Source organism: Canis lupus, chromosome 15, assembly GCF_048164855.1.
Source record: "Canis lupus baileyi chromosome 15, mCanLup2.hap1, whole genome shotgun sequence".
Lineage (NCBI taxonomy): Eukaryota > Metazoa > Chordata > Mammalia > Carnivora > Canidae > Canis > Canis lupus.
In genome coordinates, this window is record NC_132852.1 from 62,263,706 (window position 1) to 62,280,838 (window position 17,133).

At 46.0% G+C, this 17,133-nt stretch overlaps 1 long non-coding RNA gene across 1 annotated transcript in view; it reads right to left on the reverse strand.

Moving 5' to 3' along the window:
* Positions 1-16,066, reverse strand: part of LOC140605350 (uncharacterized) — a 46,622-nt gene extending 30,556 nt beyond the window's left edge. Inside the window, exon 1 of the long non-coding RNA XR_012008080.1 lies at positions 15,454-16,066. This is a non-coding gene — a long non-coding RNA (uncharacterized lncRNA). The remainder of the gene's footprint in view (positions 1-15,453) is intronic.
* Positions 16,067-17,133: the final 1,067 nt, after the last annotated feature.

A 17,133-nucleotide genomic window follows, 5' to 3' on the forward strand; every position in this document is an offset into this window, starting at 1 on the left:
TAAAACAACTAAAATCTAGTCAGGCCAATGTTACAAATGCTATAACTGAGATGCAGTTCCAAGTGGAAGCCTTAAAAACAAGAAAGGTTCTGGACCACAGACACAGAAGTAGGGAAGTCAGTCACTTATTAAAACAGTAACATTCATACCATAGGAGACTCAGAAGATGAAGAGAGAGAAAAGGTGGGCCTTGCTCAGACATTAGAAACGACAAATAACCACCATTTGCTTCAACGTGGATGTAACTGGAAGGTATTATGCTGAGTGAAGTAAGTCAATCAGAGAAGGACAAACATTGTATGTTCTCATTCATTTGGGGAATATAGATAATAGTGAAAGGGAATATAAGGGAATGGAGAAGAAATGTGTGGGAAATATCAGAAAGGGAGACAGAACGTAAAGACTCCTAACTCTGGAAAACAAACTAAGGGTGATGGAAGGGGAGGAGGGCGGGCGGTGGGGGTGAATGTGTGATGGGCACTGAGGGGGGCACTTGACGGGATGAGCACTGGGTGTTTTTCTGTAGGTTGGCAAATTGAACACCAATTCAAGAATAAAATTATTATAAAAAACAAGAAAGAAAGAAAGAAAGAAAGAAAGAAAGAAAGAAAGAAAGAAAGAAAGAAAGAAAGAAAGAAAGAAAGAGTGGCACCTGTGTGGCTCAGTTAGTTAAGCTTCTGCATTAAACTCAGATCATGATCCAGGTCACAAGGCAGGCTCCCTGTTCAGAAAGGAACATGCTTTTCCCTCTCCCTCTGCCCCTCTCACTCATGCTTTTTCTCTCCTCTCTCTCTCAAATAAATAAAAAACATCTTTGCAGAAGAAACAAACCCACAAGGAAGAGAAATCTCCCATGTAGAAGAATTTTAAACAATTTGTGCAGACATTGCACCGTCAAGTTCATGAGCATAGCTTCCCACTCTTAAGTGTGGAATACACATAGTAACTTCCTTCTACAAAATATAATATGAAAAAGTTAAAATAATATTGATAATATAATAATAATAATAAAAATAATAATTAATAATAATAATAAAGAATCAGTTTACTGTGGAGAAAGCTGACAAACACTACCACAGCAAGGTGACGAGATCGATACCAAGACTGCTAAATCATGTTAGTATCTATCCCTTATATGATATAATAAAAATGGCAGTATATCTCTGTATATAATCCACAAAACAGTTCAATTATGAGATAAATGACAGACATGTCCCAACTGAGGGAAAGTTTACAAAATACTCTACTTCTCAAAGTGTTCAAGTGCAACAACAAGGAAAGGCTGAAAGACTGTCACAATCTAGAGGAGCCTAAGAAAACAGGAGGACAAATGGAATGTGATATGAGGGATGGTAACTTGGCAAAAACTAAGGAAATCTGAATAAACTATGGTCTTTGATTAATGCGACTATTTTAAATTTGATTCCTTAGCTAATATTTGTGCCGTAGTAATATAAGATATCAATAATTGGAGAAATTGAGAGCAAGTGCATGTGAATGCACTGTAGTATCTTCTCAATTTCTCTATAAATCTTTGTTTTTTTCCTAATTAATAAGATTTATTATGAAAATCGACTTAAATGAATCAGGCTCCAAGTGTGAAGACATTTTAAGAATCGTTGAATTAACTTTTGCCTTATTCTTAAAGAGTTCCTTTGATGGAAACAAAGTAAGAATTTTAGATCAGAAGGAAAGAAAGACACTTATGAACACGTATAATGCCTCCTCAACCTGAAAAGCAGGAACAGATAATAAATAGCAAAAATAAGATAAAAATACTTCTAGTATAATAGACACCATATTGCAAGTGCATTTAAAATTATCAATGCATAACATTTATTTCCTTGACATTTGTCTTCAAAAGAGTTCACAGTGTTTCAGTGTCAGTTGAAACAGGGGAAGAATCTCAGGGAAGAATCCTTCACAAAATAATCGGACCATTGGTAATAATGACTCTCAGTTCTTTCCAAATCCATAAAGATACATTTCCTGAGGAGTGACTGAGCTGTGAAGAAAGAGATGAGAAACCCTCATCCCTCTGAATTACTTGTGTCAGAATATTTTAACCATAGTACTACGGATAGTAAATTATCCTTATTAACAGGAAATATGTCTCAGATTGGAATCTGAGCAATTAGATGGCCAGAGTAAAAACACTTTGACTCGCTCTTCATCTTTTAAAGATAAAGGAGAGCTTTTCTATATACAAACTCAGTTGTCTAGATAGCCTTAGGGAATAAGAGTCTGCAGCATGGAATCCCGCTGCACAGCTGGGACGCCCATGAGCCAGGTCTTCCTGATCCCAAATCCCTGGGCCTGTCCCCCAACACACGCTGCCAAGCTGACGTCATTTGCTCTCTTAGGAGCTCTGGGGAAGGGGGAAAGAGCTAGATAGGATGAGATGGAATGCAAAGAGGCCGAGAAAATGAAGGCCTTTCTACTTTAAGTTCAGTGTTCGTACAAGTCCAGCCATCCCAGGCCCCTGTGAAGAAGAGCTGAAATTTACATTATTTCAGTTACAGGAAAAAAACAAAGTTTACAGCTTAATGTCTTTGAAAGCCCCACAACAGAATGAAACCGAGCCCATGCCAAGGGTTGGAAGTGCCTATTAGAATGAGAGCAGAGCTTAATACCCTTGAAGGCCCCATATCAAAATGTAAACAGAACTTGAGGAATTGCTCCAGCCCTTTTGGAGGACCCCGAGACAAGTCCTTAAAACTAAGTTAAAACCCACCTCGGGGTCCAAGTCCCTGCTCCGCTGTGTTGGGTGTACTTGGTCGCAAGCTCGAGTTTGGAAATCAACCCTTGTGTGTTTGCATTGGTGTCAGCTCCTTAGTGGTTTCTCGGATTCGCAATCTTCACACAACACCCCATGTCCCCTCCCACCTTGACTGAAACCCTATCCCCTCCCACCCAGGGTGAAACTCAGTCACCTCCCTGCCTACAACAGCTGGGCACAGGCCGTCACACAGGTCCCACGGGCACGGTGGGCACTCCCGCCTTCCCTGGCCTCCCAGAGGAAGGAAAGAGGTTTCGGCCGGACACACTACCATGGTGGCCCCAGGGCTCCCTGCCCAGCACGGCACCTTGTGACAGGTCGGGTCTCTGTTCCTGACGCCTGCTCCTCCTCCCCGGTTTTCCCACAGGAAATGAAGCAGGATGCCCTGGTCTCCTCCAGGGACATCACGCAGGTAGACCTGGACGTCATCAGGAAGTTCAGCAACCACATCATGTTTTAGGACTGCTAGGCGGACGGGTGAGGCTGCTGGGCCAGGGGGCTTCCGGGCCTCGGAGGCTTTTGGGTAAGGTAAACGGGGCCTCTGAGGCCAGGGGGAGCAATAGCAGCCAACAACACATGGCTCCATGGTAGGGTGATGGGGATGACCACACCACCCCCCCCGGGGCCTCAGGGATGAGGAAGCCACAAGGATGGGGCCTCCAGAGGTTCCCATGGGAGCTGAACACCAAAGGGGAGAGGGACGGCCCCCTGAGAAGCAGGGGATGGGGTGGCAGACATGGGGGGTAGGAACCGGACCTGGGGGCCGTGCGGCATGTCCGCGGCTGGAGCAGGACACACATTGATCCCATGAGGGTCAGACGGTTCAGAGTGACACCCACTCTCAGTGTTTTATATATTTCTAAATTCTGTGCATTTAATTTGAGACAATTTGCAATTTGAAAACATACATATTATGATGACCCCCAGATAATGCCCCTGGTACAGCCAGGGCCTTGCACTCACCACATGGGTCCACAGGGGCAGGTGTTACAACAAACCCCAGAATGGGGTCACCTTTATTTGTAGACGTCTCTGTGTACATCTTAGAGAAAGAGGATGCCCTTTGTCTGCCGGCCCCCCACGCCATCCCCCCATTCCCCAGACCCACACCATCCCCCTACCTCATCATCCCCCATGGCATCGCCCCTACCCCATCCCCCTCAAACACACACATCCTCACACAATACCCAACCACAGTATACCCCAACATCCCCCCTACACCATTCCCCACATTCCACTACCATCATACCCATGCCCCCACACCATCCACCACCACACCATCGGCCCCGAGCAAGGACCCAATCTAGCTACCCCCTGTGGGACATGATCAGCCTCCCCGGGGTTCTCTGGATACCCTGCTCCCATCAGAATCCCGGGTGTCCCATAGAGTACCCAGGGGTTGCAGGGAGGAGGGATGGCAGGGAGCCCCTGACAGTGTGTGAGCAGGTGAGTGAATCAGAGGAACCACTGTGCCCTGCCTCCACCCACTGTCACTCCTAGAGGGCAGGACACCCTGCACAGGACACCAGGCCCTAAACCAGAGGTACCTGGGCTGATTGGGCCCAGGCTCTGTGGGGGCTGGGTTGACTTGAGCCCCCACCAGTCTCAACACAAAGACTAATGGAATCAGGTCCCCATGGCCCTGGCCAGCCCTGGATTCTGGCCCCAGGCTGAGCAAGCCCTCTCACAGCTGGATGTGGCCTGCAGGGCCCTGGGCGTGCCCCACAGATCCAGGTCGCTGATCTAGGGAAGCCCTGGGGATCCTGGGACACCCCAGTGTGGGGAGAGGAGGGGCAAGCTGGTGGGCCCCACCCACACCCACACCAGGAGGCAGGCTCCTCCAAGTGCTGGGGCCCAAAGAGGCTCCAAGGCCGGGATCCAGCTGCCCTTCAGGGACCCGGCACAGGAGCCCATGAGTTGCAGGTTCAGGTCAGCTCTGATGTCCTCAGTACCATCACTCAGGCTGAAACCTCAGGACACACGCCCCCACCCGGAGTCCACACATGCTCCCAGCTGGGGGACTCCAGCACCTGCCCCCCCACCCTGTGTGATTCTTGCCCTCCCCTTAAAGGACAGAAAGGTCTCCCTCCCCAGGGGAAGACACACAACCACGGCTCTGAGCCCGCTGCTGTAGAAAGTCAATAAAGTGTTGTGGTGCGAAAATGCACAGCCAGCCCGTTTCTGTGTCTCCCAGAACTCTGTGCACGGAGCGTGTAGAGACCCCCAGAGAGAGGAGGGGGCACCACCTTGGCCCCAACAAGCCCGTGCAGGGGCGCCACCAGGCACACACAGCTGAAGTCCCCACGTGCCTTCTAGGAGTGGCCAGACCCACTGCCGGACATGGGAATGTGGCCGAGCTGGAACTTCAAGCTCAGCTGACCCTCCAGCTGAAAGTCACTGCACAAGCGAGCCCCGGCACTGCCAGGAGAGCCCAGCTAACTGCCCAGAGACAGGACCAGAAATGATTTTGTGCCAACCATTTCGGGGTTTTTTGGTGACCCAGCCAGAGGATCCGATTGCTGCACAGGAGCTGCATGTGATAGAGACACACACACCTCAAAAGCAACAAAAGTCGGAATCCCCCCAATGTTGTCAGACAGTAGCCAGATGGTTACATACACAACGCTGTGGTCCCCAATAGGATACATGGAAAACGCTATAAACCACGACTGTAGAGGTGCTGGAGCTGTGCCTGCTGTGTTCCAACAAGGAGGGCACAGGGGCAGGAAGCATCATCCTGAGGGGGGGCCACTCCTAGGAAAGGAAACCAGGTCCCTGTGAAGGCTACGGAGGGTGAAATCCATCCTCCTCTCTTTCTGCTTCTGGTTTTCATCCTAAATACATTTTCCTCAATTATATTAGCAGAATTTACTTTATGTTTTTAAATTTCTTTTTATTGCCATCCAATTTGTATGAATTATTTCTTCAGCAAGGGTGTCATTCAGGAGAGATAAAGATTTTCCCAGACAGGCAACATATAAAGGAGTTCATGACCACTTAACCAGTCCCGTAAGGAATTTTAAGAGGGACTCTTCTAGTGGGGGGAAAAAAGAGACCAAAAGCAACAAATACTAGAAAGTACCAGAGAACGTCACCAGAAATACCAACTCTTCCGGTAACACAGAGGCACAAAGTTCATATCTTTGAATAGTCACTCTGAATGATGATGGACTAAATGCTCCAATAAAAAGATATAGGGTGGGATCCCTGGGTGGCACAGCGGTTTGGCGCCTGCCATTGGCCCAGGGCGTGATCCTGGAGACCCTGGATTGAGTCCCACATCGGGCTCCTGGTGCATGGAGCCTGCTTCTCCTTCTGCCTGTGTCTCTGCCTCTCTGTCTCCCTCTGTGTGACTATCATGAATAAATAAATAAATAAATCTTTAAAAAAAAGATATAGGGTATGGAGTAGTTAAGAATCAGGATCCGGGATGCCTGGGTGGCTCAGGGGTTGAGCCTCTGCCTTTAACTCAGGGTGTGATCCTGGAGTCTGGGATTGAGTCCCATATTGGGCTCCTGGTGGGGAGCCTGCTTCTTTCTCTGCATAATTTTCTGCCTCTCTCTCTCTGTCTCTCTGATAAATAAAATTATTATTAAAAAAACAACATCCATCTGTACGCTGACTACAAGATGCTCACCTTAGACCTATAGACACCAACAGATTGAAAGTCAGGGGATGGAAAATCATCTATCACGCTAATGGATATCAAAAGAAAGGTGGAGGACCCATACTTATATCAGACAAACGAGATTTGAAACCAAACCCTGGGGGACACGTGTTGGCTCAGTGTTTGAGCATCTGCCTTCGGCTCAGGGTGTGATCCTGGGATCCAGGATCAAGTTGTCATCGGCCTCCCTTAGGGGAGTCTGCCTCTCACTCTGCTATGTTTCTTCCTCTGCTCCTCTGTGTATCTCTCACGAATAAATAAATAAAATATTTAAATTTCTAAAAAGAAAGAACAAATAGTGTAAGAAGAGATGAAGAAGGGCATTATTTCATAATTAAAAAGACTCTCTATCAAGATCAAACAACTAAATATTTATGCTGCCAACATGGCAGTACCTAAATATAGAAAACAATTAACAACAAACGTACAGGAACTCAATGATAATAATACAATGAAAGGGGATTTTTACACCCACTTATTTCAATGGACCAATCGTCTACGCAGAAAATCAACAGGGGAACAATAGCCTTGACAAACTGGACCACAGGGACTCAACAGATATAGTCTGAACATTTCATCCTAAAGCAGAATACACACTCCTTTCAAGTGCACATGGGACATTCTCCAGAACAGATCATATCATGGCCCACAAATCAGCCCTCAACAGGTACAACAGGTACAAGAAGGTTGATATCACATCATGTACATTTTCAGAACACGACGCTATGAAACTTGAAGTCGACAGTTAGAAAAAAAATTGGACAGACCAAAAATACGTGGAGATTATGAACATCCTACTAGAGAATGAATGGAGCAACCAGGAAATTAACAAGGAAATTTAAAACAAATGAAAATGAAAACATGTTTCTCCAAACCTCTGGGATGTAGCAAAGGTGGAGGGGCAAGATGGCGGAAGTGTAGGGTCCCCAAATCACCTGTCCCCACGAAATTACCTAGATAACAATCAAATCATCCTGAAAATCTATGAATTCAGCCTGAGATTTAAACAGAGACCAGTTTGAATGCTACAGTGGAAAAGTTCGTGATTCTATAAAGGTAGGAAGACGGGAAAAAGAAATAAAGAAACAAAAGGCATCCAAGGGTGAGGGGCCCTGTGAGGAGCCTGGCTATGGCCGGGGTGAGTGCTCACAGGGCAGAAGAGCTCTGTCCTGGGAGAAGGAGGAGCTTCACCAATCTTCCAGGGCAGAATGGCCCCTTCAAGGAGTCAGAGCAGGACCCCAGGAAGGCGGGGATGCCCTAGGGCACCCTGGGACACTAATAGAAACATGCACTCCCAGGAGAGTGCAGCGAGCTCCCTAAGGGCTGCAGGGCACATCCATTGACTGGGGAGCAGCTCTGAGGGGCTCAAGTGGTGGCTCTGCACAGAGGTGTTTGCAAGGCCCAGGAGCAGCTTGGCAGCGGTGCCTCCTGCAACGGAAGAGGCTCCATTCAGAGTGGGATGTGGAGCTCTGGGAGCAACTTGGAGGAGCTCGGGCGGTGGCTCCACAGTGAGGTGGCTGTACAGCCGGGAGCGAGAATCCAACAGTGCAGGCCCCGGAGCACAGGGCACCGGGAAACAGCCCAGGATTCGGTCTCCCCCAGGACAGGCAGAGGCCCAGAGGGCCTAGGACACCAAGGACGTTCCTGTCCAGAGCTGAGCAGATCAGCGGCCCAGCCCCAGAGCCTCCAGGGCCTGCAGATGGACTGCTCCTGTGTTACTGCAGGGGCTGAATACAGGATTCCAGAGCTGGTCGCTGACACTGGGGTTATTCCTCCTGGGGCCTCACGGGGTAAACTACCCCCACCGAGCCCTGCACCAGGCAGGGGACAGAGCAGCTCCCCCACGTGCTAACTCCTGAAAATCAGCACAACAGGCCCCTACCCCAGAAGACCGGCTAGACGGACAAGTTCCAGGGGAAGTCAAGGAACTTAAAGTATACAGAATCAGAAGATAACCCCCATGTTGTTTTTATTTATGATTGCTTCGCCCTCCACTTCCCCCCTTTCTTTCTTTTTCTTTCTCTTTTTATTCTCTTTTTTCCTTCTTTCTTCCTTTATTCTTTTTCGTTTTTCTCTTTTCTTTCCTTCCTTCTCTCCTCTCTTTTTCTCCTTTTCCCAATACAATTTGTTTTCGCCACTCATCACTCAGCAAAATGACTCGAAGGAAAACCTCACCTCAAAAGAAAGAATCAGAAACAGTCGTCTCTCCCACAGACTTACAAAATCTGGATTACAATTCAATGTCAGAAAGCAAATTCAGAAGCACTATTATACAGCTACGGGTGGCTCTAGGAAAAAGCATAAAGGACTCAAGAGACTTCAGGACTGCAGAATTTAGATCCAATCAGGCCGAAATTAAAAATCAATTGAATGAGATGCAATCCAAACTAGAAGTCCTAATGACGAGGGATAACGAGTTGGAAGAACGAATGAGTGACATAGAACACAAGTTAATGGCAAAGAGAGAAACTGAGGAAAAAAGAGACAGACAATTAAAAGACAAGGAAGACAGATTAAGGGAAATAAACGACAGTCTGAGGAAGAAAACCCTACGTGGAATTGGGGTTACCGAGGGTGCCAAAATGGACAGAGGGCCAGAATATGTATTTGAACAAATCATAGCTGAAAACTTTCCTAATCTGGGAAGGGAAACAGGCATTCAGATCCAGGAAATAGAGAGATCCCCTCTAAAATCAATAAAAACTGTCGAACACCTCGACATTTAATCGTGAAGCTTGCAAATTCCAAAGATAAAGAGAAGATCTTTAAGCAGCAAGAGACAAGAAAATCCTGACCTTTATGGGGAGGAGCATTAGGGTAACAGCAGACCTCTCCACAGTGACCTGGCAGCCCAGAAAGGGCTGGCGGGATATATTCAGGGTCCTCCATGAGAAGAACATGCAACCAAGAATACTTTATCCAGCAAGGCTCTCATTCAAAATGGAAGGAGAGATAAAGAGCTTCCAAGACAGGCAGGAACTGAAAGAATATGTGACCTCCAAACCAGCTCTGCAAGAAATTTTATGGGGGACTCTTAAAATTCCCCTTTAAGAAGAAGTTCAGTGGAACAATCCACAAAACAAGAGCTGAAAAGATATCATGATGACACTAAACTCATATCTGTCGATAGTAACTCTGAACGTGAACAGGCTTAATGACCCCATCAAAAGGCGTAGGGTTTCAGACTGGATAAAAAAGCAGGACCCATCTATTTGCTGTCTACAAGAGACTCATATTAGACAGAAGGACACCTACAACCTGAAAATGAAATGTTGGAGAAAAATTTACCATTCAAAGGGTCCTCAAAAGAGAGCTGGGGTAGCCATTCTTATACCAGATAATCTAAAATTTACCCCGAAGACTGTAGTGAAAGATGAAGAGGGACACTAAATCATACTTAAACGATCTATCCAATAAGAGGACTTAACAATCCTCAATATAAATGCCCCGAATGTGGGAGCTGCCAAATATTTAAACCAATTAATAGCCAAAGCGAAGAAATACTTAGATAATAATACACTTGCTTACTTCAATCTAGCTCTTTTTTTAAAAGATTTTATTTCTTCATGATAGACACAGAGAGAGAGAGAGGCAGAGACACAGGCAGAGGGAGAAGCAGGCTCCACGCAAGGAGCCCGATGTGGGACTCGACCCTGGGACTCCAGGATCACACCCTGGGTTGAAGGCAGGCGCTAAACCGCTGAGCCACCCAGGGATCCCCTCAATCTAGCTCTTTCTACCCTCGATAGGTCTTCTAAGCAAAACATCTCCAAAGAAACGATACCTTTAAATCATACACTGGACCAGATGGATTTCACAGAAATCTACAGAACTTTACATCCAAACTCAACTGAATACACATTCTTCTCAAGTGCACATGGAACTTTCTCCAGAATCGACCACATACTGGGTCACAAATCGGGTCTGAACCGATGCCAAATGATTGGGATTGTCCCCTGCATATTCTCAGACCATAATGCCTTGAAATTAGAACTAAGGTATCCCTGGGTGGGCGCAGCAGTTTGCCGCCTGTCTTTGGCCCAGGGCGCGATCCTGGAGACCCGGGATTGAATCCCACGTCGGGCTCCCAGTGCATGGAGTCTGCTTCCACTCTGCCTATGTCTCTGCCCCCCCCCCCCATCTCTCTCTCATAGTGTGGCTATCATAAATAAATTAAAAAAAGAAAAAAAAAAAGAAAAAAACACACCTTTACTACAATCAAGCAATTGTACTGTTGGGGATTTACCCAAAGATTCAGATGCAATGAAATGCCGGGTCACCTGCACCCCGATGTTTATAGCAGGAATGTCCACAATGGCCAAACTGTGGAAGGAGCCTGGTGTCCATTAAACATGAATGGATAAAGAAGATGTGGTTTATGTATACAATGGAATATTAATCAGCCATTAGAAAAGACAAATACCCACCATTTGCTTCAATGTGGATAGAACTGGAGGGTATTATGCTGAGTGCAGTAAGTCAATCGAAGAAGGACAAACAGTGTATGTTCTCATTCATTTGGGGAATATAAATAATAGTGAAAGGGAATATAAGGGAATGGAGAAGAAACGTGTGGGAAATATCAGAAAGGGAGACAGAACATAAAGACTCCTAACTCTGGGAAATGAACTAGGGGTGCTGGGAGGGGAGGAGGGCAGGAAGAGAGGGTGAATGGCTGACGGCCACTGAGTGGGACACTTGACGGGATGAGCACTGGGTGTTATTCTGTATGTTGGTCAATTAAACACCAATAAAAAATAAATTTATTTTAAAAAAAAGTTCCAACAAATAAATATTTATGCTGCCAACATGGGAGTACCTAAATATACAAACCAATTAACAACAAACATACAGGAACTCACTGATAATAATACAATGACAGGGGATGTTAACACCCACTTACGTCAATGGACCGATCATCTATGCATTAAATCAACAGGGGAACAATAGCCTTGACACACTGGACATAGGGACTCAACACATATAGTCTGAACATTTCAACCTAAAGTAGAATACACACTCCTTTCAAGTGCACATGGGACATTCTCCAGAACAGATCATATCATGGGCCACAAATCAGCCCTCAACAGGTACAACAGGTAGAAGAAGGTTGATATCACACCCTGTACATTTTCGACCACGACGCTATGAAACTCGAAGTGAACAGTTAGAAAAAATTTGGACAGACCAAAAATACTTGAAGATTATGAACATCCTACTAGAGAATGAATGGAGCAACCAGGAAATTAAAGAGGAAATTTAAAACAAATGAAAATGAAAACATGTTTCTCCAAACTTCTAGGATGTAGAAAAGGCAGTCCTAAGGGGGAAGTAGAATAGCAATACAGGCCTACCTCAAGAAACAAGAAGTCTCCAATACACTACCTAACACTACACCTAAAGAGTCTGGAAAAGGAATAGCAAAAAAAGCCTAAAGACTACAGAAGAAGGGGGAAAAAAGGTGAGAGCAGAAATAAACAATTCAGAAACAACACAGCAGTAGAATGGAATAATGAAACAAAGAGATGGTTCTTCAAAATAATTAAGAAAATGGATCAAGCCCTAGCCAGCCTTATCAACGAGAAAAGAGAAAAGACTTAATAAATAAAATCACAAATGAGAGAAGAGATCACAATCAACACCAGAAAAATTAGACAATTATAAGGGAATACTATGAATGATTATACGCTAACAAACTGGGGGACCTGGAAGAAATGGACAAATCCCTAGAAATGTGCTAATGAGCAAAACTGAAATGGGAAGAAATAGAAAATGTGAGCAGACCCATAATTTGCAAAGGAATTGAATCAGCAAGGTACCTTGGTGTATCAGGGGTTGAGCATCTGCTTTGGCTCAGATCATGATCCCGGGGTCATGGGGAATCATGTCCAACATCAGGGCCAGCTGGAGCCTCATTTTCCCTCTGCCTTTACCTCTGCCTTTCTGTGTCTCACATGAATACATAAATAAAATATTTAAAAAAGAAAAAATATAAAAACTGAGAAAGGACCCAAAAAAATCACAAATGGGAAAAGAGAAATAACAACCAACACTAGAGAAATACAAACGATTATAAGAGAACATTATGAAAAATCATATGCCAGCAACCTCGAACCTGGAAGAAATAGATCAATTCCTAGAAATATATAACATAGCAAAAATGAAAAAGAAGAAATAAAAAACTTGAACAGGCAGATAACCAGCAAAGAAATTGAATCATCAATCAAGAATCTCCCAACAGGAGATGCTTAGATCAATAGAACAGAATGGAAAGCCGAAACAAGATACAAACCTGTAACTCTATGATGCATTAGTCGACCACAAGGCAGGAAGGAATATCCAATGGCACAAAGACAGTCTCTTCAACAAACCCTAACACTGACCCCAGGATAAGAACAAATGGTGTTGGGAAAACCAGGCAGCCAAATGCAGAAGAATGAAACTGGACCACTTTCTTACACCATATATATAAAAAATAAATTCAAAATGGATGAAAGACCTAAATGTGAGACCTGAAACCATACAAAGAAGAAAAGATAGGCAGCAACGTCTTTGACATTGGCCATTGGATCTTCTTTCCAGATATGCATCTGAGGCGAGCGAAACAAAAGCAAAAATCCTATTGGGAGTTCATCAAATTGAAAAGCTTCTGCAAAGTGAAGGAAACAAGCAATGCTAAAATGCAAAATACAAAATGAGAGGAGATATTTGTAAACAACACATCCAATAAACAGTTAGTATGCAAAATACATAAAGCAAATATAAATCTCAGCATCCTAAATACAAATTATCCAACTACAGATGGGCAGAAGAGATGAATGGACTTTGTCTCTGACAAGACATCCAGTTGGCCACCAGACACACTGAGAGACACTCAGCGTCACCCATCATCAGGGAAATGCAAACCACAATGAGATGTCACCTGACAGCCGTCAGAATGGCTAAAATTAACAGCACAAGAAACAACAGGTGTTGGTGAGCCTATGCAGAAGAGGGAGCCCTGTTACACTCCTGGTGTGCATGCGAACAGGTGCAGCCACTGTGAAAAACAGTGTGGAGGGTCCTCGACAAGTTAAAAGTCGGGGATCCCTGGGTGTCACAGTTGTTTGGCACCTGCCTTTGGCCCATGCACAATCCTGGACACCCAGGTTCGAATCGCACGTCGGACTCCTGGTGCATGGAGCCAGCTTCTCTCTCTGCCTGCGTCTCTGCCTCTCTCTCTGTGACGATCATAAATAAAAATAAAATAAAAAGAAAATAAAAATAGAGCTACCCTACGATTCCAAAATTGCACAGCTAGGTATTTACCACGAGGATACAAAAGTAGTTTAGTAGATTGGAAGAGGGACACGCAGCCCAGTGTTTCTAGCAGTGTTATCAACAAAAGCCAATCAGTGGATACAGCCCAGATGTCCATCGACAGAAGAATGGGCAGAGACGATGTGCTAAATATACACACTGTGACATTACTGGGTCATCAGAAGGAATGAAATGAAGCCATTTAAAATGACGTGGGAGAAGTGGAAAGTACTTATGCCAAATGAACTCAGTCAGTCAGAGAAAGACAGATACCAAATACCATACAATGGCATTCACATGTGAATTTTAAAAAAACAAACAAACTGGCAAAAGGGCAGAGGGGGGATGAGAGAAGCAAACCAAGATACACACTCTTAACCACAGAGAATAAGCTAATCAACACCAAAGGAAGGTGGTGGAATGGGGAATCAGGGGATGGGGATACTGGAGGGCACCTGTGACCAGTACCAGGCGTTGCATCCAAGGATTGAATCACTATGTGGTAAATCTGAAACCATATCATACTGTGTTTACAAACAGGAATTCAAGTAAAACTTTAAAATAATAATTGGTAGGATTGATGAAACATGTGCACACAAGAGATAAAATCAGAAAGGCAACTGAAAATCCAAATAGAGTATTTAGAGGCACAAATCCCCTCCTTAGCTCAGCTCGGGAGAAGCCTGCCATGTCTATTCTGACCCCAGCAGAAGGCTGGATTTTGATTCTCTGGGGAGGCCACTGACTTGGTGGAGTCAGGCTATCTTTGAACCCAAAACCTAAATAGAGTGCATAAAACTAAACTGCCCAAGATACTAGGAGTCCCAGGGCAGGCACAGGCCAAGACCCAAACTCTAACCATACACAGACATAACCCTAACCCTACACTTAATCCTAATGTTAACCTAACCCTTAAACAAGAACTATCACTAATTAAAAACCAAACACAAACCCCAAGACCGAAACACATTCACTGAATGTTCCTGCCAACCCTCACCCTAACCCTTAAACCTATCCTAAACCCTTAAGCCTGACCCCTACCTTAAATCTAACCCTAAGCCTACCCTCTAACCGTAACCTTAACTTAATGTACTCAAATCCTATTCCTAACCTTACCCAGTACGCTAACCCTAACACTCTAATACTAATCCTATCTCATAACCCAAACTGTACCCTAACCTGTACCCTAAACCTAACCCCTTTCCCACTCCCTAACCGTATCTCTTACCCTTTTCCAAATCCATACCCTGACCATGACCTGACCCTAAACCTAACCCCTAACCAAACACTAACCCTAACCCTAGCCCTAATCCCTATCCTAACCCTAACCCTAACCCTCGCCCTAACCCTAAACCTAGCCCTTCTTTAACTCTAACCCCTAACCCTTAACCCTAACCCTAACTCACACCCTAACCCCTAACCTTAAATGCAAACCTAAGCCCAACCCTAACTCTAACCATAACCCTAACCCCAACTCCAAACCTCCTGCCCTAATCCCTAGAGCCTAAACCCTAACCCTAACTCTAAATCCTGTCCCTAACCCTAACCCCTATCCTAACTCTTAACTACTGACCCTTACACTTATGCCTCACCTAACCTCTAATCCGTAACCATAAGCATAATCATAACTCCTAACATCTAACCTAAGCCTAACCACCAACTGCCTCCCCTCCCCTGACCCTACCATTTATTCTACCCATTCACTTACCCTATGGTTGTGAGTAGTCCCTTCTGATGTGGACGTGGCCCCCAGTGGCGCCTCCAGAGTCCTCCACGGGGTCCTGAATAATCCAGGCTCATGTGAGTGCGGACGTGGCCCCACATGTTCCTGAGTCATAGTCAGCAGGTCCTGAGGACGCCGATTCTCCTATCACTGTGGACTATGCCTCACATCCTCTGGAACCCTCACAGCAGGTCCTCAGGAGGCCGGGGCTCCTGTCAGCCTGGGCATGGCCCCACGTCCCCCAGAAAACTCACCACGAATCCTGAGGAGGCTGTAGGCTCCTGTCAGCATAGACGCATCCCCATACCTCCCGAAGCCAAAGTGCAGGTGCTGAGGAGGATGGGGGTCCTGTCACCGTGAATGGGGTACCTAGCTTCCAGAAGCCTCAACTTATATCCTGAGGGGGCTGGGAGCTCCTGCCAGAGTGGAAGCGGTGCCACATCTTCCTGAAGTGTCCCCGTGGGTCTTGGGGCGGCTCAGGGGCTCCTGTCAGCGTAGATGCGGGCCCACAATTTCCTGAAGCCTCCCCACGGGACCTGAGGTGGCCCAGGGCTCCTGGCAGTGTGGGTGCGGGCCCATATCTTCCTGAACTTCAAGGCTGGTCCTAAGGAGCCCAGGGCTCCTGTCAGTGTGAAACGCGGCCCAATTTCCCCCTGAGACTTCCCGCAGGTCCTGAGGAGGCTGGGATTCATCAGCGTGGATGCGTCCCCATGTCCTCCTCAGGCCTCCCCAGCACAGGCTGGCTCCTGTTAGTGAAGGCAGAGGAGGACTACTGCGCATGCGCACCCCTGGGTGGGGCCTGGGCTCGGGTGCCCCCTGCGGGACACTCAGGTGCTGCAGGAGGCCATGCAGGAGGAGTTGGGTGCTGCAGAGGCCACACCTGCCTCAACCAGGCTCCAGCTGTGGCCTGTTAGCATCGGAAACATCTCACTGAAACGGAGCCCAACACCCGGTTTCCCCAGAAATACTTAAGGACAAGGAATTGGAGCCCACAGGACACGAAATGAAATGTTGACCAGACTTTTACCACATCCTGCAAAACTCACTCAACCCTCTTCCACTGTGGGTGGGACTGCGGGCTAGTGCAGCCGCCCTGGACAGTGTGGAGGCTCCTCAGGATGTTACAAATAGAGCCGCCCTGCGACCAGCAGGTGTATGGCCTGGAGCTCACTCCGAAGATACAGATGCAGTGAGACGTCGGACAACTGCACCCAATGTCCACAGCAGCCGGGTCCACAGTAGCCACACTGTGGGAGGAGTCTTGGTGCCCTCAGGCAGATGATGGATAAAGAGGATGTGAGATAGATGATGGTCATAGAGAGAGGAATGGTACTCAGCTATCAAAGAGAAGGAAATCTTGCCATTTGCAATGACATGGATAGAACTAGAGGGATCATGTTAAGTGAAATAAATCAGTCGGGAAAGAGAATGACCGTGTGGTGTCATTCATAGGTGGAATTAAAGAAGCAAAGCAGATAACAACTGTAAAGGGAAGGAAAAACAAATATGATAAAAACAGATGCAGGAAATACAGACTCTTAATGAAAGGAAACAAACTGAGGGCCGCTGGAGTTTGGGGATAACAGGGGAGGTGTTGTCACGTGCACTGCTGTTATCTCCAACTGGTGAATCCCTGAATTCTTCCTCTGAAAGTATAACACACTA